This window comes from Microtus oregoni, unplaced genomic scaffold (genome assembly GCF_018167655.1).
Source record: "Microtus oregoni isolate MIOR12 unplaced genomic scaffold, Mior012 000097F_ref0000449, whole genome shotgun sequence".
NCBI lineage: Eukaryota > Metazoa > Chordata > Mammalia > Rodentia > Cricetidae > Microtus > Microtus oregoni.
Genome location: NW_024544710.1, coordinates 2,351,559 through 2,375,147, shown reverse-complemented (window position 1 = coordinate 2,375,147; position 23,589 = coordinate 2,351,559). Strand labels below are relative to the sequence as shown.

At 42.2% G+C, this 23,589-nt stretch overlaps 1 pseudogene; it reads right to left on the bottom strand.

Annotated features, from left to right (window-relative positions):
* Positions 1 to 201: 201 nt before the first annotated feature.
* Positions 202 to 19,353, bottom strand: LOC121442867 (annotated as a pseudogene).
* Positions 19,354 to 23,589: the final 4,236 nt, after the last annotated feature.

Sequence of the window (23,589 nt, the reverse complement as noted above, 5' to 3'; positions counted from 1 at the left end):
AGGGGGAGGGAAAGGGAGACCACCAAAGGAAAACAAACAGACCAAACCAAAATCATGGATTGAGATGAGATGTGGCCAACCCTCAATCTAAAGTGTGCCATCACTGGTTGGGATGAGGAGTGAGGCTGGTGGGGACTTCGCCCAGTCTTGCCTGGACATCCAGGTATGCTCTCAGAGTGAGATGGCAATGGAAGCACCTATTCAATGGTATCCATTTGTAAAAGCCATTGCAATCAAAGGGCTGTGGCCGAAGCCTGAGTCAGGCTGTGAGCTGGCTGCACTTATGTAATTCCCCACTCCGGAGTCCTAGCTGGAAGGGCCATAGAGATCGGTGACAAGTCCTGGGCTGTTGGCCCTGGGACACCTCTGGGCCACACCTGGTTGGAACCTGCCTGGGAAGCAGGTGCACCAAAATTAGGTTGAGCAATGTGGCTATTTGGGACTGATCCTCGAGCCGCTGCCACTGCTGCCACCACTGGTCCATAAGTTGCTGCTGGGAAGCCTAGGAATAGGTAGCCATAGTTAGGAACGAATCTAGGGTATCCTTGGCCATAGGTTCCCACAAAGTTCAGGTAGCCCAACATCTTAATGCCAAGCATGAACGCATTCATGTTGTAGGGCAGCCTCTGGACCCAGTGTCTTGTTCCAGTTGGGAACAAGAGTTCTTTCAGCTGAGCCTTCTTACATTCTACCATTTTATTATTGATTTTGTGGAAATGAATCTCACAGACTTTCTGCACAACATCTTCATTCTCAAAAGTGACAAAGCCAAACCCTCTGTACCTGTTGGTGATTTTGTCAAACATCAGCAATGCATCCTCCACCTTGCCAAACTGCTTGAAATACAGCTTTACATCTTTCATTACAGTGTTCACAGATAATCCTGCTACAAATTTTTTTTGTTCTTGTGACCATCATCTAACGGCCTCTCGGTGCCCCATGTGAGTCAAGTCGAGATTTTTGCATCCCGTGTACACCCTCCACCATTGCATTGGGCTACCCACAACGAGAAAATGCAACGTTGGGGTCAATTGTCTTGGAATATAACTCATTGTGGAGCTAACCTAATACTTTATCTACACTTGCTGGGTCTGCAAAGGTGACGAAACCAAAGCCTCTGGAGTGTTTTATAGTGGGATCTCTCATGACTGATGTGGGAGTGTCATATATCAATCTGTTGATTTCATTGGTTAAGCAATAAAGGAACTGCTAGGCCCATTTGATAGGCCCACTCTTGGGTAGGTGGAGTAAACAGAACAGAAGGCTGGGAGAAAGAAGCTGAGTCAGTGAGTCGCCATGATTCTCACACTCCAGACAGAGGCAGGTTAAGATCATTCCTGGTAAGCCAGCTTGTGGGCTACAGCAGATTATTAGAAATGGGCTAGTCCAGGTGCGAGAGCTAGCCTAAAAGAGGCTAGATAGAAATGGGCCAAGTGGTGTTTAAAAGAATACAGTTTCCGTGTAATTATTTCGAGTAAAGCTAGCCGTGGGGGCGGCAGGGTGCTGGGGACTCAGCCCGTGGCTCCTATTTCAACAGAGTGGCGCCCAGACGTGATAGGCTAAATCCACTTAAAAAACCTGAGAAGGCTTAAAAATAAGGGAGAGAGAGTTTAACACAGATTTTTGCTGTTTGTTAGTGGCATGCTGTAGAGAGATTTCCTGATTCAGCAACAGCAGCAGAAAAAAAGCTGCGTCATTTTAAAGTGTGGCTTCTTGGGACTGTGCCTCCAATGCAAACTCTGGCTTTAAAGCATTTCAATGGATTTTATGGGACTGGATGTTTGTGTTCCCGCTTGGAATCAAGGAGAGTGCTCTCAGCGCTCCTGCCGGGCGGCAGAATCAGGCTTAGGCAGGCAGAAGGGCATGGCGGAAGAGACGTGTTTTCAGACTGCAATGTGCTCTGCGTGTCAGATTTGGTTGTAACTTGGATAAAAAGAGCTTCTATGCTGCACACTCAGTCTCAAAATTAAACTGCTGAGTGTGGCTCCATGTGGACTTGCTGTGTGACTGGAACTGTGCTCAGCTCAGGGGCACCAATGGATCTGAGACAGGAACAGCTGCTCCATGCTGAACTGTGCTGACCTCAGGCAGGAACTGCCGTAATTACCATAATAACAGCACAGTTAAGGTTTAGATTGGCAGTAAACAGGCAGTACCGTATTACCCCTACATGGTGCAACTTAGTGTTTTTAAGAAATGGCTTTGTGGGAGCCTAGGCAGTTTAGATGCTCAACTTACAAGACCTGGATGGAGGTGGGGGTTCCTTGGACTTCCCACAGGACAGGGAACCCTGATTGCTTTTCGGGCTGGGGGGGGGATTAATTGGGGGAGGGGGAGGGAAATGGGATGCAGTGGCAGGGAAGAGACAGAAATCTTTTATTTTTTTATTGCGAAAAGAAGAAAAAAAAACATAAACAAAAAACAAGTATCCACCTCCTCCCAGCCTCCCATTTCCCTTCCCCTCCTCCCACCCTTCTCCCCCTCCTCCCACCGTTCTCCCCCTCCTCCCACCTTTCTCCCCCTCCCCCCACTCCTCTCCCCCTCCCTCTCCAGTCCACAGAGCAGTCCAGGTTCCCTGCCCTGTGTTAAGTCCTAGGTCCTCCCCCCTCCGTCCATATCTAGGAAGGTGAACATCCAAACTGGCTAGGCTCCCACAAAGCCAGCACATTAAGTAGGATCAAAACCCCCTGCCATTGTCCTTGGTGTCTCATCAGACCTCATTGTTCGCCATGTTCAGAGAGTCCAGTTTTATCCCATGCTTTTTCGGTCACAGTCCAGCTGGCCTTGGTGAGCTCCCCGTAGATCAGCTCCACTGTCTCAGTGGGTGGATGCACGCCTCCTGGTCCCGAATTCTTTGCTCATGTTCTCCCTCCTTCTGCTCCTCCTTGGGACCTTGGGAGCTCAGTCAAGTGCTCCTGTGTGGGTCTCTGTCTCTATCTCTATCCATCACCAGATGAAGATTCTATGATGATATGCAAGATATTCATCAGTATTGCTCTAGGATAGGGTCATTTCAGGTTCCCAATCCTCAGCTGCCCAAGGAACTAACTGGGAACCTCATCTTGGGCACTAGGGAGCCCCTCTAGGGTCAAGTTTCTTGCCCACCCTAACATGGCTCCCTTAACTAAGAATTGTGGTTCCGTGCTCCCCTATCCACCTTTCCTTTATCCCAATTCTCCTGTTTCCCAGGTCCCCCCTCCTTCCCTTCTACCTTTTCTCTCCCCATCTCCCCTTACCCCCATCCCACCCCACCCCCAAGATCCCATTTTCTCCCGGGAAATTTGGTCTACTTCCCTTAGCCAAGAGGACAACTATATGTTTTTCCTTGGGTTCACCTTCTTCCTTAGCTTCTTTAGGTTCACCTATTGTAGACTCCGTGGTCCTTATTTATGGCTAGAAACCAATTATGAGTGAGTACATCCCATATTCATCTTTTTGGGTCTGGGACACCTCACTCAGGATAGTGTTTTCTATTTCCATCCATTTGCATGCAAAATTCGAGAAGTCATTGTTTTTTACCACAGCGTAGTACTCTAGCGTGTATATATTCCATAATTTCTTCATCCATTCTTCCATTGAAGGGCATCTAGGTTGTTTCCAGGTTCTGGCTATTACAAATAATACTGCTATGAACATAGTTGAACAAATGCTTTTGTCATTTGATACAGCATCTCTTGGGTATATTCCCAAGAGTGGTATTGCTGGGTCCAGGGGTAAGTTGATCCCGAATTTCCTGAGAAACCGAAACACTGACTTCCACAGTGGTTGCACAAGATTGCATTCCCACCAGCAATGGATGAGGGTACCCGTTCTTCCACAGCCTCTCCAGCAAAGGTTATCCTTGGTGTTTTTGACTTTAGCCATTCTGACAGGTGTAAGATGATATCTCAAAGTTGTTTTGATTTGCATTTCCCTGATTGCTAAGGAAGTTGACCACGACCTTAAGTGTCTTTTGGCCATTTGAACTTCTTCTGTTGAGAATTCTCTGTTCAGTTCAGTGCCCCATTTTTTAATTGGGTTAATTAGCATTTTAAAGTCTAGTTTCTTGAGTTCTCTATATATTTTGGAGATCAGACCTTTATCTGTTGCGGGGTTGGTGAAGATCTTCTCCCAGTCAGTAGGTTGCCTTTGTGTCTTAGTGACCATGTCCTTTGCTTTACAGAAGCTTCTCAGTTTAAGTAGGTCCCATTTATTCAATGTTGCCCTTAATGTCTGTGCTTCTGGGGTTATACATAGGAAGCGATCTCCTGTGCCCATCTGTTGTAGGGTATTTCCCACTTTCTCTTCTATCAGGTTCAGTGTGTTCTGACTGATATTGAGGTCTTTAATCCATTTGGACTTGAGTTTTGTGCACGGTGAGAGATATGGGTCTATTTTCATTCTTCTACAGGTTGACATCCAGTTGTGCCAGCACCATTTGTTGAAGACGCTTTCTTTCTTCCATTGTATACTTTTAGCTCCTTTATCGAAAATGAGGTGTTCATAGGTTTGTGGGATAAAATCCGCGTCTTCTATACGATTCCATTGGTCGACTTCTCTGTTTTTATGCCAGTACCACACTGTTTTCATTACTGTAGCTCTGTAATAGAGTTTGAAGTCAGGGATGGTAATGCCTCCAGAAGATCCTTTATTGTATAGGATTGTTTTGGCTATCCTGGGTTTTTTGTTTTTCCATATAAAGTTGATTATTGTCCTCTCCAGATCTGTGAAGAATTTTGATGGGATCTTGATGGGGATTGCATTGAATCTATAAATTGCCTTTGGTAGAATTGCCATTTTTACTATGTTGATCCTCCCAATCCAAGAGCAAGGGAGGTCCATCCATTTTTTGGTATCCTCTTCAATTTCTTTCTTCAATGCCTTAAAGTTCTTGTCAAATAGGTCTTTCACTTCCTTGGTTAGAGTTACCCCAAGATATTTTATGCTGTTTGTGGCTATCGTGAATGGTGAAGCTTCTCTGATTTCCCTCTCTGCTTCCATATCCTTTGTGTATAAGAGGGCGACTGATTTTTTGGAGTTGATCTTGTATCCTGCCACATTACTAAAGCTGTTTATCAGCTGTATAAGTTCTTTGGTGGAGTTTTGGGGGTCGCGTATGTACACTATCATATCATCTGCAAATAACGAAAGTTTAACTTCTTCCTTTCCAATTCGAATCCCTTTGATCCCCTTATGTTGTCTTATTGCTATTGCTAGAACTTCAAGTACTATATTGAAGAGGTATGGCGAGAGTGGACAGCCTTGTCGTGTTCCTGAGTTTAGTGGGATGGCTTTAAGTTTCTCTCCATTTAATTAAATGTTAGCTGTCGGCTTGCTGTATATAGCTTTTATTATATTTAGGTATGACCCTTGTATCCCTAATCTCTCCAAGACTTTTATCATAAAGGGGTGTTGAATTTTGTCAAATGCTTTTTCAGCATCTAATGAAATGATCATATGGTTTTTTTCTTTCAGTTTATTTATATGCTGGATTACATTGATAGATTTTCATATGTTGAACCAGCCCTGCATCTGAGGAATGAAGCCTACTTGATCATAATGGATAATTTTTCGGATGTGTTCTTGGATTCGATTTGCCAGTATTTTGTTGAGGATTTTTGCGTCGATATTCATGAGTGAAATTGGCCTATAGTTCTCTTTCCTGGTTGAGTCTTTGAGTGGTTTTGGTATCAGAGTAATTGTGGCTTCATAAAAGGAATTTGGTAATGACCCTTCTGTTTCTATATTGTGGAATACATTAAGGAGTATAGGTATTAGGTCTTCTTGGAAGTTCTGGTAGAATTCTGCATTGAAACCATCTGGTCCTGGGCTTTTTTTGGTAGGGAGGTTTTTGATAACCTCTTCTAATTCTTCGCGACTTACAGGTCTGTTTAGATTGTTCACCTGGTCCTGGTTTAGTTTTGGTAAATGGTATTTATCTAAAAAAGCGTCCATTTCTTTTACATTTTCCAGTTTTGTGGCATACAGGCTTTTGTAGTAAGATCTAATGACTCTCTGAATTTCCTCTGTGTCTGTGGTTATGTCCCCCTTTTCATTTCTGATCTTATTAATTTGCGTGTTCTCTCTCTTTCGTTTGATTAGTTTGGATAGGGGTTTATCAATCTTTTTGATTTTCTCCAGGAACCAGCTTTTTGTTTCATTGATTCTTTGGATTGTTTTCTGCATTTCTATTTTGTTGATTTCAGCCCTCAATTTGATTATTTCCAGTCTTCTACTCCTCCTAGGTGAGTCTGCTTCTTTTTTTTCTAGAGCTTTCAAGTGGGCTGTTAAGTCTCCAATATGTGCTTTCTCTGTTTTCTTTAGGTGGGCACTTAGTGCTATGAACTTTCCTCTCAGTACTGCTTTCATAGTGTCCCATAAGTTCGAGTATGTTGTTTCTTTATTTTCATTGAATTCAAGGAAGACTTTAATTTCTTTCTTTATTTCTTCCTTAATCCAGGTATGGTTCAGTAGTTGACTGTTCAGTTTCCATGAGTTTGTAGGCTTTCTGGGGGTAGGATTGTTGTTGAATTCTAACTTTAATCCATGGTGATCTGATAAGACACAGGTGGTTACTAATATTTTTTTGTAACTGTGTAAGTTCGCTTTGTTACCAAGTATGTGGTCAATTTTCGAGAAGGTTCCATGAGCTGCAGAGAAGAAGGTATATTCTTTCCTCTTTGGGTGGAATAATCTATAGATGTCTGTTAAGTCCATTTGATTCATTACCTCCATTAATTCTCTAATTTCTCTGTTAGGTTTCTGTCTGATTGACCTGTCCATTGGTGAGAGAGGAGTGTTGAAGTCTCCTACTATTAGTGTGTGCGGTTTGATGGCTGCCTTGAGTTTTAGCAATGTTTCTTTTACGTACGTGGGTGCTTTTATATTAGGGTCATAGATATTCAGGATTGAGACTTCTTCCTGATGAATTGTTCCTGTTATGAGTATAAAATGTCCCTCTCCATCTCTTCTGATTGATTTAAGTTTGAAGTCAACTTTGTTAGAAATTAGTATGGCCACACCTGCTTGTTTCTTAGGTCCATTTGCTTGATAAGCCTTTTCCCAGCCCTTTACTCTGAGTAGGTGCCTGTCTTTGTGGTTGAGGTGTGTTTCTTTTAGGCAGCAGAATGTTGGATCCTGTTTTCTTATCCAATCTCTTAGCCTGTGCCTTTTTATAGGTGAGTTGAGCCCATTGATATTAAGTGATATTAATGACCAGTGGATGTTAACTCCGGTCACTTTTTAAGTAGTAGGGTTTGTGTGTTTCCCTTCTTTGATTTGCGCTGGTGAAGAGTCTCTAGATGTCTGAGTTATTGTGGTCATTGTTGGACTCCTTGGTTAGTGATTTTCCTTCTATTATTTTCTGTAAGGCTGGATTTGTGGCTACGTATTGTTTAAATTTGTTTTTATCCTGGAAAATTTTGTTTTCTCTATTTATAGTGAATGAAACTTTGGCTGGATATAGTAGTCTGGGCTTGCATCCGTGGTCTCTTAGTTTTTGGAGAACATCTATCCAGGACCTTCTGGCTTTCTTGGTTTCCATGGAGAAGTCAGGTGTAAGTCTGATAGGTTTACCTTTATAAGTAACTTGGCCTTTTTTCTTTGCGGCTCTTAATATTCTTTCTTTATTCTGTATATTTTGTGTTTTGATTATTATATGGTGAGGGGATGTTTTCTTTTGATCCAGCCTATTTGGTGTTCTGTATGCTTCTTGAACCTTCATAGGTACATCTGTCTTCAGGTTGGGAAAGTTTTCTTCTATAATTTTATTAAGTATATTTTCTGGACCGTTGAGCTGCACTTCTTCTCCTTCTTCTACTCCAATTATTCTTAGGTTTGGTCTTTTTATTGTGTCCCATATTTCCTGAATGTTTTGTGATGAGAGTTTGTTGGACTTGCTGTTTTCTTTGATCAGAGTGTTTATTTTCTCTATGTTATCCTCAGAATCTGAGATTCTTTCTTCTATCTCTTGTATTCTGCTGGTTATACTTGATTCTGTAGTCTCTATTCATTTACCTAGATTTTCCATGTCCAGTCGGCCCTCTGTTTGTGTTTTCTTCTTTGCCTCCATTTCAGTTTTCAAGTCATGAACTGTTTCCTTTATCTGCTTGATTGTTTTTCCTTGGTTTCCTAGGGTCTCATTCACTGATTTACTCAATTCCTCGAACTTTCTATTATACTTCTCATCCATTTCTATAAGGGCGTTTTTTATATGCTGCTTAAGGTTGTCAATCACTTTCATGAAGTCAGTTTTTTCTACTTCTTCTTGATTAAGGTGTTCATGTCCTCCTGTTGTGGGGTCACTGGCTTCTGGTGGTTTCATGTTGTTTTTCAGATTGTTGGGAGAATTCCTGCATTGGCGTCTGCCCATCTCTTCCTCCCAATACTCCCCTTTGGATCTTCTTTTATAGGATCAAATCTTCTTGCCCACTGATGTACCTTCCCAGTGATGTCACTCCCCAGAGATGTTTCTCCACAATGAGGTTTCACTCGGTGCCCAGATCGAAACTCCGCGCTGCTCGGTTAGCTCGCGAACAAAGGGCCCACCCTGCTCGCTGCGGACAGGCTATGGGAACAAAGGAACTACCGGCCACCCCTTTGTCCTCCTGGTTCGGGTTCTGTCCCAGCACCCTATCAGGCTGAGCAGGGAGGTGCTATGCCCCAAAGAAGGGAGGGAGGGAGGGAGGGAGACAGGGGGCGTGGGCATCTGGATGTAAGCTGAATGGGATAGGAAGAGAGAGGCGGTTTGGGCAGTATAGCCCCTGTAGGATGGCCAGGAAGTGTGGGCGGGCTGAGGTATGATCCCAGCTGCCGCAGCACTCACTCACCACAATGATGTTTCACTCGGTGCCCGGATCGAAACTGCGCTGCTTGTTTAGCTCGCAAACAAAGGGCCCACCCCGCTCGCTGCGGGCAGGCTATGGAAACAAAAAGCCAGAAATCTTTAATAAATAAATAAATTAAAAAATTAGAAAAAAAGAAAAGAAATGCTTAACATTTTAAGAAATGCTCCTGGATAGTAAAAAAATGTTACAGATTCACAATAAAACAGATTCAGACATAAAAGACCACACTGTTGGATGAATGTATGTAGGCTTGAGAGAGAGAAGAAAAAGAATATAGAAAATAAAGTTAATGGTTTAAAAAAAAGGGTAAGGCCTGATCTCTAGGCGCCAGGAGACCCAGCGTTGGGGTGAGTTTCTGACCCTGCGGCGCCAGCCCGGGAAGGGGAGTTCAGAGCTTCCTTGGCCCTCTATCCTTCTTGAGCTCTCGGCAGGGCCCCCACTCCCTGCATACCTCCTCTTTCTTCCTAGCCCACCCAGCTTCCATCCAGAACCCTCCCCACTTTGCCCCACCGCCCTCTTTCTGCACATAACATCACCCAGCCCAGCCTGTCTGGGCACTGGGTCCGAATCCTCGGGGCACCCAAGCAGGCGGGAGTTCCTTCGTTTCTTTGGCCTGCCTGCACCAAGCAGGGTAGGCGCTTTGTTTGCCACCTGCCCATCAGCACGGAGGCCTGATCTCTCGGTACCAGGAGACCCAGCCTTGGGGAGACCCAGCGTTGGGGAGAGACAATGTTGGGGAGATCCAGCATTGGGTAGGCAAGGAGACCTGATCCGGTAAAGAAGATCCATAAGGGAGCATTTGGAAGAAGAGATGGGTAGACACCGAGGCAAGAATTTGCCCAACAAGCTGAAAAGCAACATGAAGCCACCAGAAACCAGCGACCTCACAACAGGAGGACATGAACACCTTAATCAAGAAGAAGTAGATAAGGTTGACTTCATGAAAGTAATTGACACTCTTAAACAGCATGTAAAAAATGCCCTTATAGAAATGGATGAGAAATATAACAGAAAGTTTGAAGAACTGAATAAATCAGTGAATGATACCCTAGAAAACCAAGGAAAAACAATCAAACAGATAATGGAAACGGTGCAAGTCTTGAAAACTGAAATGGAGGCAAAGAAGAAAACACAAACAGAGGGCCGGCTGGACATGGAAAATTTAAGTAAACAAACAGAGTCTACAGAAACAAGCATAACCAACAGAATACAAGAGATAGAAGAAAGAATCTCAGATTCTGAAGATACCATAGAGAAAATAAACACTCTGATCAAAGAAAACAGCAAGTCCAACAAACTCTCATCACAAAATATTCAGGAAATATGGAACACAATAAAAAGACCAAACCTAAGAATAATAGGAGTAGAAGAAGGAGAAGAAGTGCAGCTCAATGGTCCAGAAAATATATTTAATAAAATTATAGAAGAAAACTTTTCCAACCTAAAGAAAGATATACCTATGAAGGTTCAAGAAGCATACAGAACACCGAATAGAATGGATCAAAAAAGAACATCCCCTCGCCATATAATTATCAAAACACAAAGCATACAGAATAAGGAAAGAATATTAAGAGCTGCAAAGGAAAAAGGCCAAATTACTTATAAAGGTAAACCTATCAGACTTACACCTGACTTCTCCATGGAAACCATGAAAGCCAGAAGGTCCTGGATAGATGTACTTCAGAAACTAAGAGACCATGGATGCAAGCCCAGATTACTATACCCAGCCAAGCTTTCATTCACTATAAATGGAGAAAATAAAATTTTCCAGGATAAAAACAAATTTAAACAATACGCAGCCACAAATCCAGCCTTACAGAAAGTAATTGAAGGAAAATCACTAACCAAGGAGTCCAACAATGACCACAATAACTCAGACATCTAGAGACCCTTCATCAACACAAATCAAAGAAGGGAAACACACAAACTCTACGACTAAAAAAATGACCGGAGTTAACATCCACTGGTCATTAATATCACTTAATTTCAATGGACTCAACTCACCTATTAAAAGGCACAGGCTAAGAGATTGGATAAGAAAACAGGATCCAACATTCTGCTGTTTACAAGAAACACACCTCAACCACAAAGACAGGCACCTACTCAGAGTAAAGGGCTGGGAAAAGGCTTATCAAGCAAATGGACCTAAGAAACAAGCAGGTGTGGCCATACTAATCTCTAACAAAGTTGACTTCAAACTTAAATCAATCAGAAGAGATGGAGAGGGGCATTTTATACTCATAACAGGAACAGTTCAGCAGGATGAAGTCTCAATTCTGAACATCTATGCCCCTAATTTAAAAGCACCCACGTACATAAAAGAAACATTGCTAAAACTCAAGGCAGCCATCAAACCGCACACACTAATAGTAGGAGACTTCAACACTCCTCTCTCACCAATGGACAGGTCAATCAGACAGAAACCTAACAGAGAAATAAGAGAATTAATGGAGGTAATGAATCAAATGGACTTAACAGACATCTATAGAACATTCCACCCAAATAGGAGAGAATATACCTTCTTCTCTGCAGCTCATGGAACCTTCTCAAAAATTGACCACATAGTCGGTAACAAAGCAAACATCCACAGTTACAAAAAAATATTAGTAACCACCTGTGTCTTATCAGATCACCATGGATTAAAGTTAGAATTCAACAACAATGCTACCCCCAAAAAGCCTACAAACTCATGGAAACTGAACAGTCAACTACTGAACCATACCTGGATTAAGGAAGAAATAAAGAAAGAAATTAAAGTCTTCCTGGAATTCAATGAAAATAAAGAAACAACATACTTAAACTTATGGGACACTATGAAAGCAGTCCTAAGAGGAAAGTTCATAGCACTTAGTGCCCCCTTAAAGAAAACTGAGAAAGCTCACATTGGAGACTTAACAGCCCAACTGAAAGCTCTAGAAAAAAAAAGAAGCAGACTCACCTAGGAGGAGTAGAAGACTGGAAATACTCAAACAGAGGGCTGAAATCAACAAAATAGAAACACAGAAAACAATCCAAAGAATCAATGAAACAAAAAGCTGATTTCTGGAGAAAATCAACAAGATTGACAAACCCCTATCCAAACTAATCAAACGGCAGAGAGAGAATTTGCAAATTAATAAGATCAGAAATGAAAAGGGGGACATAACCACAGACACAGAGGAAATTCAGAGAATCATTAGATCTTACTGCAAAAGCCTATATGCCACAAAACTGGAAAATGTAAAGGAAATGGACACTTTTTTAGATAAATACCATATACCAAAGTTAAACCAGGACCAGGTGAACAATCTAAATAGACCTGTTAGTCGCGAAGAATTAGAAGAGGTTATCAAAAACCTCCCTACCAAAAAAAGCCCAGGACCAGATGGTTTCAATGCGGAATTCTACCAGAACTTCCAAGAAGACCTAATACCTATACTCCTTAATGTATTTCACAATATAGAAACAGAAGAGTCATGGCCAAATTCCTTTTATGAAGCTACAGTTACTCTTATACCAAAACCGCACAAAGACTCAACCATGAAAGAAAATTATACACCAATCTCACTCATGAACATCGATGCAAAAATCCTCAACAAAATACTGGCAATACGAATCCAAGAACTCATTAGGAAAATTATCCATTATGATCAAGTAGGCTTCATCCCAGAGATGCAGGGCTGGTTCAACATATGAAAATCTATCAATGTAATCCAGCATATAAATAAACTGAAAGAAAAAAACCATATGATCATTTCATTAGATGCTGAAAAAGCATTTGACAAAATTCAACACCCCTTTATGATAAAAGTCTTGGAGAGATTAGGGATACAAGGGTCATACCTAAATATAATAAAAGCTATATACAGCAAGCCGACAGCTAACATTTAATTAAATGGAGAGAAACTTAAAGCCATCCCACTAAACTCAGGAACACGACAAGGCTGTCCACTCTCGCCATACCTCTTCAATATAGTACTTGAAGTTCTAGCAATAGCAATAAGACAACATAAGGGGATCAAAGGGATTCGAATTGGAAAGGAAGAAGTTAAACTTTCGTTATTTGCAGATGATATGATAGTGTACATAAGCGACCCCCAAAACTCCACCAAAGAACTTATACAGCTGATAAACAGCTTTAGTAATGTGGCAGGATACAAGATCAACTCCAAAAAATCAGTCGCCCACTTATACACAAAGGATATGGAAGCAGAGAGGGAAATCAGAGAAGCTTCACCTTTCACAATAGCCACAAACAGCATAAAATATCTTGGGGTAACTCTAACCAAGGAAGTGAAAGATCTATTTGACAAGAACTTTAAGGCATTGAAGAAAGAAATTGAGGAGTATACCAGAAAATGGAAGGACCTTCCTTGCTCTTGGATTGGGAGGATCAACATAGTAAAAATGGCAATTCTACCAAAGGCAATTTATAGATTCAATGCAATCCCCATCAGGGTCCCATCAAAATTCTTCACAGATCTGGAGAGGACAATAATCAACTTTATATGGAAAAACAAAAAACCCAGGATAGCCAAAACAATCCTATACAATAAAGGATTGTCTGGAGGCATTACCATCCCTGACTTCAAACTCTATTACAGAGCTACAGTGATGAAAACAGTGTGGTACTGGCATAAAAACAGAGAAGTCGACCAATGGAATCGTATAGAAGACCCGAATTTTAACCCACAAACCTATGAACACCTCATTTTTGATAAAGGAGCCTAAAGTATACTATGGAAGAAAGGGAGCATTTTTAACAAATGGTGCTGGCATAACTGGATGTCAACCTGTAGAAGAATGAAAATAGACACATATCTATCACCATGCACAAAACTCAAGTCCAAATGGATTAAAGACCTCACTATCAGTCAGAACACAGTGAACCTGATAGAAGAGAAAGTGGGAAGTACCCTACAGGAGATGGGCACAGGCGATCGCTTCCTATGTGTAACCCCAACAGCACAGACTTTAAGGGCAACATTGAATAAATGGGACCTACTAAAACTGAGAAGCTTCTGTAAAGCAAAGGACACTGTCACCAAGACAAATAGGCAACCTACTGACTGGAAGAAGATCTTCACCAACCCCGCAACAGACAAAGGTCTGATCTCCAAAATATATAGAGAACTCAGGAAACTAGACTTTCAAATGCTAATTAACCCAATTAAAAAATGGGGCACTGAACTGAACAGAGAATTCTCAGCAGAGGAAGTTCAAATGGCCAAAAGACACTTAAGGTCATGCTCAACCTCCTTAGCAATCAGGGAAATGCAAATCAAAACAACTTTGAGATATCATCTTACACCTGTCAGAATGGCTAAAATAAAAAACTCCAATGATAGCCTTTGCTGGAGAGGCTGTGGAGGAAGGGGAACACTCATCCATTGCTGGTGGGAATGCAATCTTGTGCAATCACTTTGGAAATCGGTGTTTCGGTTTCTCAGGAAATTCGGGATCAACTTACCCCTGGACCCAACAATACCACTCCTGGGAATATACCCAAGAGATGCCCTATCACATGACAAGAGCATTTGTTCAACTATGTTCATAGCAGTATTATTTGTAATAGCCAGAACCTGGAAACAACCTAGATGCCCTTCAATGGAAGAATGGATGAAGAAAGTGTGGAATATCTACACATTAGAGTACTATGCTGCGTTAAAAAACAATGACTTCTCAAATTTTGCATGCAAATGGATGGAAATAGAAAACACTATCCTGAGTGAGGTATCCCAGAGCCAAAAAGATGAACATGGGATGTACTCACTCATAATTGGTTTCTAGCCATAAACAAGGGTCACGGAGTCTACACTTGGTGATCCCAAAGAAGCTAAGTAAGAAGGTGAACCAAAGGAAAAGCATATAGTTGTCCTCTTGGCTATGGGAAGTAGACAAAATTGCCGGGGAGAAAATTGAGATCTTGGGGGTGGGGTGGGATGGGGGTAAGGGGAGATGGGGAGAGAGGGGGGAGACGGGGAGAATGGGGGGAGCTTGGGGAAGGGGGAGGATTGGGATGAAGGAAGGTTGGATGGGGGAGCACGGAAGCACGGTTCTTAGTTAAGGGAGCCACTTTAGGGTGCGCAAGAGACTTGACCCTAGAGGGGCTCCCTAGTGCCCAAGATGAGGTTCCCAGTTAGTTCCTTGGGCAGCTGAGGATTGGGAACCTGAAATGACCCTATTCTAGAGCAATACTGACGAATATCTTGCATATCATCATAGAATCTTCATCTGGTGATGGATAGAGATAGAGACAGAGACCCACACAGGAGCACTGGACTGAGCTCCCAAGGTCCCAAGGAGGAGCAGAAGGAGGGAGAACATGAGCAAAGAATTCGGGACCACGAGGCGTGTATCCACCCACTGAGACAGTGGAGCTGATCTACGGGGAGCTCACCAAGGCCAGCTGGACTGTGACCGAAAAAGCATGGGATAAAACCGGACTCTCTGAACATGGCGAACAATGAGGGCTGATGAGACACCAAGGACAATGGCAGGGGGTTTTGATCCTACTTAATGTGCTGGCTTTGTGGGAGCCTAGCCAGTTTGGATGTTCACCTTTCTAGATATGGACGGAGGGGGGAGGACCTAGGACTTAACACAGGGCAGGGAACCCGGACTGCTCTGTGGACTGGAGAGGGAGGGGGAGAGGAGTGGGGGGAGGGGGAGAAGGGTGGGAGGAGGGGGAGAAGGGTGGGAGGAGGGGAAGGGAAATGGGAGGCTGGGAGGAGGTGGAAACTTGTTTTTTGTTTATGTTTTTTTTTCTTCTTTTCGCAATAAAAAAAATAAAAAAAAATAGCTAAATATTAAAAAAAAGGGTAAAGTCTTTAAAGAGACAGAGTACAGATAGTTGTAGATTAAAAGAAATAAAGAAAAATAAGCCACGTAAAAATGGAAAATTCACAGAGAGTCTGGATTATGTACATTGTGTTTTCTTTAAAATTTTTGACTGTGAAGGAGCTAAGTACAGAGAGACATTTCATTACATGGGCTGCCAAGCTAAACCAGAATGGATATGAGGGTATTACGATTTCAAATTTTGGGTCTAAGAATATGATGCTTTGGAGAGGGTCTTCTTTTGTTTTCACAGAGGACCAGACCCTGTGGATTTTTTCTATTCCAATTTGGTATGATAGACCACGCCCTCCTGAAAGGTTGTTGTGAACATCTTCAGAAAATTGCTTCGCTCAACTGCCAACTGAGATGAAACTAGCACACAGGTTATACCATGAAAGACCTAATTAATGACGCCCCCATTCAGCAGGAAGCAGTTTGGAGAGAAAAAACTGCGCCCATGTTCCCAAAATATTGTTTATAAATGTTCTTTTACATTTAAAGGGGGATATGATATAGATATGAATAATTTGCATTAGTATAGATTTTGCTTTATTGATAGAGATTTGAGGTCAATTTTGTTATATGTATATGTAATTCTGCTCTTGATTAAGGTATTGTGATTGTGTAGTTCATTTAAAATATAATGTATAATAGAAAATAGAGGTTGCTAATGGATAATCATCGATGATAGTAAAGTTTGTAGTCATGTTACTTAGATTTTCTAGATATATATAGATATATTTCAGATAGGCTTTCTTCATATCTTTCAAAGACTGCAGAATATGGCATTTTAAATGTTTTAATAACTTAGGACTTTTCATGACAATGAGACACTCTGCTCCTGGCAGCACCAATCTACTTCAAGAAGAAGATGGGCATCGAAGAGGATCCTTATAGAGTTTGATAGCCATTTGGGCAAGAAACTGTTCTTGCCTGGACTGTTGCATAAACTGGACAAAGAGAACCCGCAGAGAGAGGACTGCTGAACTTGCCTAAAGGTGAGATGGTCTTTCAGGTTCCTGACTCATGAAAGAGTCTGCGAGACATTCTGCAGGATACAGCAGAAAATGACTAAACTGTCTTTGGAATTTCCTGCTTGATGAAAATGTCTGCTGGATACTTTGGGCCTGAAGGCTGAAGATGGATGCCCCAATGGTACAAAAGAACTTTGGGTGACTGTCCAGGCAGCGAGATGTCTCTGTCATTTCTAGAGTTTTCTTATTTCTTGTTTACTTAGGTAGTATTATATCCTTCTGGAGTCTTTGATGGAGTTGAAGAATGAATAGATAGTTATAGTTTTCCTTAGTTATGATAAAAGATAAAATAGATATAAATATTGTAACTGTAATTCTTGCTTGATAACTGTTTTGTTATATGTAATTTTGCTATGTTAAAGTTAAAGCCTTCCTTTTTTTGTTTAAACAGAAAAAGGGGAAGTGATGGGGGAGTGTCATATATCAATCTGTTGATTTCATTGGTTAAGCAATAAAGGAACTGCTAGGCCCATTTGATAGGCCCACTCTTGGGTAGGTGGAGTAAACAGAACAGAAGGCTGGGAGAAAGAAGCTGAGTCAGTGAGTCGCCATGATTCTCACACTCCAGACAGAGGCAGGTTAAGATCATTCCTGGTAAGCCAGCTTGTGGGCTACAGCAGATTATTAGAAATGGGCTAGTCCAGGTGCGAGAGCTAGCCTAAAAGAGGCTAGATAGAAATGGGCCAAGCGGTGTTTAAAAGAATACAGTTTCCGTGTAATTATTTCGAGTAAAGCTAGCCGTGGGGCGGCCGGGTGCCGGGGACGCAGCCTGCTGCTCCTATTTCAACACATGACCATACATTCTCTGATGTCTCCAAATTTGCTAAAATAGTCTCTAAGGCTTTCTGGTAAGGTCTTCCAGCTCAGTCCACCAATAAACAATTTACTGGGGTCAGGCTGGGAGTCGCTGGTGCTGCCCAAGGTGCCTGAGCTCCCATTTGCCTCCACAGTGGAACACCCCCATCCCCCACCCCCTACACACTGAGTCCAACATCTAAGCAGAGCGCAGTGGCAGCCAGTTCCTAGCCCCAGATCTCTGTCCCTCCTCCCCTGCCTCCCCCAATCCCCCTGCCTGCCTCCACCTCTGCCTCTTCCCCCTTCCCCCTCCTAGGATACATCTAATAGAGTTGTTGTTCAAGGGAGTCACATGGAAATCCCCAAGAAACCCAGGCTATTGCCAAGACAATAGGTTGCTCTCCACAAAGTGACATCAAGGCCATCAACTACACAACTCATTGAACATGGAGAGGTCAAGCTAGTGCTATATAGAACCTTCACTCTCGTGTCCCAGTGTCTTTGGTATGGGAAGTACTCTGAGGGTTATCTAACGTGAACTGTAAACACCAATCTAGCCACAAGCCCTTTGATCTACATTCTGACCTACCTGTAAAATATGCTAGGGCGATGATGGCACAAAGTTTGTGGGAGTAACAAACCAATGTTTGATTTGACTTAAGGCCTTCTCCATGAGATGTAACCACACACTGCTTGGGCAACCAAGAATGAGAGACTAAATAACCCAGAGACCTAGGGTTAAACCAAATAATTCTGTTCTTAAAAAAATAGAGAGTAAAAATAAAGTGACTCCTAATGATATTCTGCTATACTTATAGATCAGAGCCTTATTCAGTCATCATCAGAGAGGCTTCCTCCTGCAGCAGAAGGGAACAAATGTAGTGGCCGTAGCCAGATATATTGCAGAGAGAGAGACCTTGGCACACTCAGCTCTAATTGGGATGTCTCCATCAAATGCCTTTCCTTAGAGCTCAAGGAATAAACCCTTTGAAAGAGGAGGCAGGGGTATGGGAAACAGAGGGGATGGAGGAAAGCAGGAGAACAAGTCCCTCTAATCAATTAAGCAAAGTTCATATGAACTCACAGAGACTGAAGCAGCAAGCACAGGTCCTACGTGGTTCTGTCCCAAGTCCTCTGTGTATATATTATAGCTTTCAGCTTAATGCTTTTATGGGATTTCTGAATGTGTGAATGACTGGGTCTGTGATTCTTGTACCTTCTTTTGGTGCTTTATGCTTTCTGTTGGTTTGCCTTGTCCAACTTCAATGTGACGCAACCATTCTGTTAGTCTGTGTCTTTTTACTGGGTAATTGATACCATTGATACCGAAAGATATCAATGATTCTTAATTTCTGTTATTTTTTGTAGTTGTTGGTGATGGTGGTTGTGTGTGTGTGTGTGTGTGTGTGTGTGTGATGTGTTTCCTGTCTTTGGGTTTTGCTGGTTTGAGATTACTTATTGCCTGTGATTTTGTGGGTATAGTTAACCTCTTTGGGTTAAAGTTTTCCTTCTAATGCCATTAGGAGACTTAAGGTAAAATTGAAAGACCCAGTAACTCAACTAGAAAACTCAAAAGAAAACTTTACAAGTAGAATTAATCAAGCAGAAGATAAAATATCAAGACTAGAAGATAAAGTGGAGGTATTAGAACAAAAGAAAAGAAAAATAAAAAACAAATGAAACAAACAAAGAAAATGTGGGACACCATGAAAACAAACAAACCTTTGAATTATAGGTATACAGTTTCACTTGCCAATGGTGATGAGGCCAGATTTCCATGGCTTGGCATAGAGGACAAGCCTGCATGGGGGCATTGTGATTTCCAGTGTCTAGGTTGCTGGTAGATAGAGCAGGTGTAGTGCAATATCGTACGTGACCATTTAGGCCACACTTGATAGAGTCCTGTGGTTGGCTTCCCTTGTTCCCCTTCCTGTGACCTTAGGGCAGCTGCTAAGGCCTATAGATTGTTGTAACTTTGTCTATTGGGAAGACTCAGCTGATTCCTCTCTCACATTAAAAACTTTAAAGGCCATTTTCACCAATTACCATATAGGAGTTTGGGGACTATCATCAACCTTTTTTTTAAACTCTTTCCTAATATCTAGTACTGACTGAGGAAGCAGAATAATTAGTAGAAAAGGAACCTAGCTGCTTTTCTACCTGAGAGAGATTTGGAAGAGAAAAGGGAGCATGGGAGGGGATAACCCAGTGTGCAGAGGGGGTCCAGGAGTGGAACAGTGAGGTAGGAGGGGGAGGGGAAGGTGGAAGTTGACCTTGAACCTCCGAATTGGGAAAGGGAGGGAAAAGAATGTTGTTACACAGGAGGGGGTTGGGAAGTATGGACTGGAGGGAGTGGGGGAGAGGCCAGTGCCTCTGGTGCTGTGAGACACTGGCTAGTAAGTGGGGGGCTAGTAAGTGGGGGGCAAGAGCACAGAGCCCAAAAGCCATGGACATATATATGTAAGCTCTGTTTATTTGTATCAGACAGGATCAATTTTAAAAGATTTTTGTAAGAGGCTTACAGGGGCAACAGCAGACATGGCTTTGAACTGTAAGTGCCCATTTTAGAGTCTATGTCCAATCACAAGGCCTAAGTCCATTTCAGGGCATCCTCCAAAATGGCTTTTAAGTCCAAAAGGGGCCATAGAGATTGGATGCCCGGTGTCCCAGGACAAACAGATCTCCGCCTCAGCCAAGCCTGATTCCATGGGACTGACCGCACCCTGGGACTCGAATTCCCGACGTGAGCTCACAACTTCAGCAGGAATCCAAAAACGACAAAAATAAGTACAAATGGGTAACCCCCAAACCCTATAGCATAGCCAAGAAAAGGGACTCACCAAGACGCAGCTGCTGTAGCCCAGAAGCCAGTTTTAAGTGTGGCATAGAGACCTCAAAGTGTAGACTAGGGGCCTTTCAACACGTGGCCTGACACATGGAAAGGGCCTGCCCTATCTCGGTGGAACTTACAAAATTTTAGGAATATTTCCTAACATGAGCTCCCTGCCGACACAAAATTCCCAATCAAGCCAAATCAAAACAAGCGAAATTAAGAAATATCCAGGTTTAATGGGAGATCTGTGCTCTCAGGCGGCCCCAAGGGGGAACTGGGAAGCTGTGGAAACGTGACCCCCAGGAGGAAGAAAGGAAGACCATGCGTTCTTTTTTTGGGAGATCACTTAAGTACCCTGGGGAGTGGTCCTAACCCCTCCCTGGGATTTGGAGTCCAGACCAGGCCTGGGGGCTGGGATAGATGTGAAGGGCAGAGGCCTAGGCTCCCAACTTGACATATAGGCATAGATGAATCCCAAGTTAGTGGCATAGATCATAGCTTCAACATGATCATGGAAAAAACATTCAGCAAACTAGTGAAAGGCACATCCATACAAATACAAGAAGCACACAAAACACAAAATAGACTGTAGGGATGAGTCCCGCCCCTTAAGGGGTGTGTTTGCCTCAGGCTAATGTTTACCTATAAATCTGGCGAACATGCTCACAGCACTTGCTTCTGCTTTCCTGGTCTCCACGGGAAAGGTGGTTCTGTAAGTCTATTCCTCCATTAAAGCTGTATATATTTTTACAATCTGTCTGAATTCGTTTACACCGTTACAATAGACAACATCAAAAAGGAAAATCCCCACAACATATAATAGCTAAATCACTAAGTATATATAACAAATAAAATGTACTAAAATCTGTAAGAGAAAAAGCACAAGTCACATATAAAGGAAAACCCATCAGAATAGCAGCTGTTTTCTCAATGGGAAATTTGACAGTCAGAGGATCTCAAAGCAATTGTTAAATGTCATAAAAGGTAATAGTCATAAAAAAATGTGACAGCCAACATAGATTAATATACACAGTGAAATTATCTGTGTGGTTGAAGGAGAAAGAGAAAGTTTCTACAACATAAACAACCTAAAAAAGTTTATATCCAACAAATCAAGCCTACATAAAATACATAGAATCAGTCATCAAAAGCCTTCCAACCAAAAAAACCCAGGGCTGGATGGTTTCTGTAGTCAGAGCCTGCTTGTTCATTTCTCATCCTTCCAGACCCAGAATAATGGCACAGAAATTATATTAATTAAAGCACTGCTTGATAAATCACAGGTATATTTCTAGCTAGTTCTTACATCTTAAATCAATCCATTTCTATTATTTTACATTTTACCATGAGGCTCATGGTTTACTGGTACTGGGATGCGAGCATCTTTTCCCTCTAGCATCTACATGGCATCACCTTGACTCCACCTACTCTCTTGCTACAACTCTGTTTGGATTTTCTACCTGGTTTTACTCTGTTAAACCATTGGTCAAAGCAGCTTCTTTATTAACCAATGGCAATAAAACATATTCACAGCATATATCACCTCCTATATCATCTCTTCTTTTTTGTCTAAATAAAAAGGAAGGTTTTAACTTTAACATAGTAAAGTTGCATATAACAAAATAGGTATCAAGCAAGAATTACAGTCACAATATTTATATCTACTTAATCTTTTATCATAACTAAGGAAAATTATAATTATAACTGTCTATTCTTCAACTCCATAAAGACTCCAGAAGGATATGCTATTACCTACGTAAACAGTAAGCAACTTCTAAAATTCTAGAATTGACAGAGACATCTTGCTTCCTGAACTGTCACTCAAAGTTCTTTTGTAACTTTGGGGCTACTGGACTGTCACCCAAAATTCTTTTGTAATATTGGGACACCCATATTCAGCATACAGGTCCATAGTATATGGAAGACTTTTCCATAAAGCAGGAAATTTCAAAGACAGTTCCACCTATATTGGCAGTTTGTAAGTCATTTTCTTCTGTGTCCTGCAGAATGTTTGGCAGACTCTTTCATGAAGAAGAAACCCTGAAGGACAGTCTTACTTTTGGTGTAGGAGGCCCTTCTGTATTTGTGTTGCTTTCATTGGTTATCAAAGAAACTGCCTTGGCCTAGTTGATAGGGCAGAACTCAGGTAGGCAGGGAAGACAGAACAGAATTCTAGGAGGAAGAAAGCAGAGACAGGCAGACACCGTGATTCTCCTCCCCAAGACAGACACTGGTTAGACTCATGCCAGTAAGCCACAGTCAAGTGGCGATACACATTAATGGAGATGGGTTAAACTAATATGTGAGAGTTAGCCAATAAGGGGCTGGAGATAATGGGCCAGGCAGTAATTAACTGAATACAGTTTCTGTGTGGTTATTTCAGGGCTAAGATAGCCAGTCAGCAGGACACAGCCTGCTCCTTCTACAACGGAGTGGTGCCCACGTGGACAACTGCATCCACATAAAGCCTGACAGAGTGTGGGAAGTAATTCTGGGCAGAAAAGAATAGAGTAAAGCATGGCTTCTTGGGAGCAGCAATTTCTTGGGTCTGCTCTGCTTGCTAGAGGCAAGCACTCTCATTTAAGAGAGGCTTCCTGACTCAGCATTAGCTGCAAAACCTTGCAGCTCCTTTAAGAGGTCCTTCCACGAAACACTTACATAGTGTTGATGAAAAGCTGACCACATGCTTTTTGGTTTTCAGCCATACCAGGAAAAAAGCCACACTGTTTTAAAATGCCAGCTTTCTGGGCCGTCCAGCCAGGGCAAACTCTGACTCTTTCAGGCAGGCAATCTGACTACAGAGCATTTGAGTGTGGTTTGTGAGCACACTGCTGCAGCTTGCTTGCTGGCAGGGACCTTGAAACGCTATAGGGCTGTGGCAGTAAACATGGCTACAGCCAGTACCTCTGCCATGAGGCTGGAATCGCAGAAAGGGGCTGGATCCAGCAGTCAAAGCCATGGCTTTAAGCCTACCCATATTGCTTGGTAAATCAAAGACTCATGTAATCAGAAAAAGAGAGATATACAGTAAAGAGAGATTCAAAGAAAAACACCTCTAAATGGTTTACTGTATGTTAAAAATAAATGCAGGATTGGAAGAAAAAAAGGTTAAAATCCTTAAAATAAAAAAGAAAGAGAGTAGTTGGGTGTGGTGGTACACACCTTTAATCCCAATGCTTGGGAGGCAGAGGCAGACAGATCTCTGTGAGTTCAAGGTGTGGTAGCACACACCTTTAATCCCAACACTTGGGAGGGAGAGGCAGGTGGATCTCTGTGAGTTCAA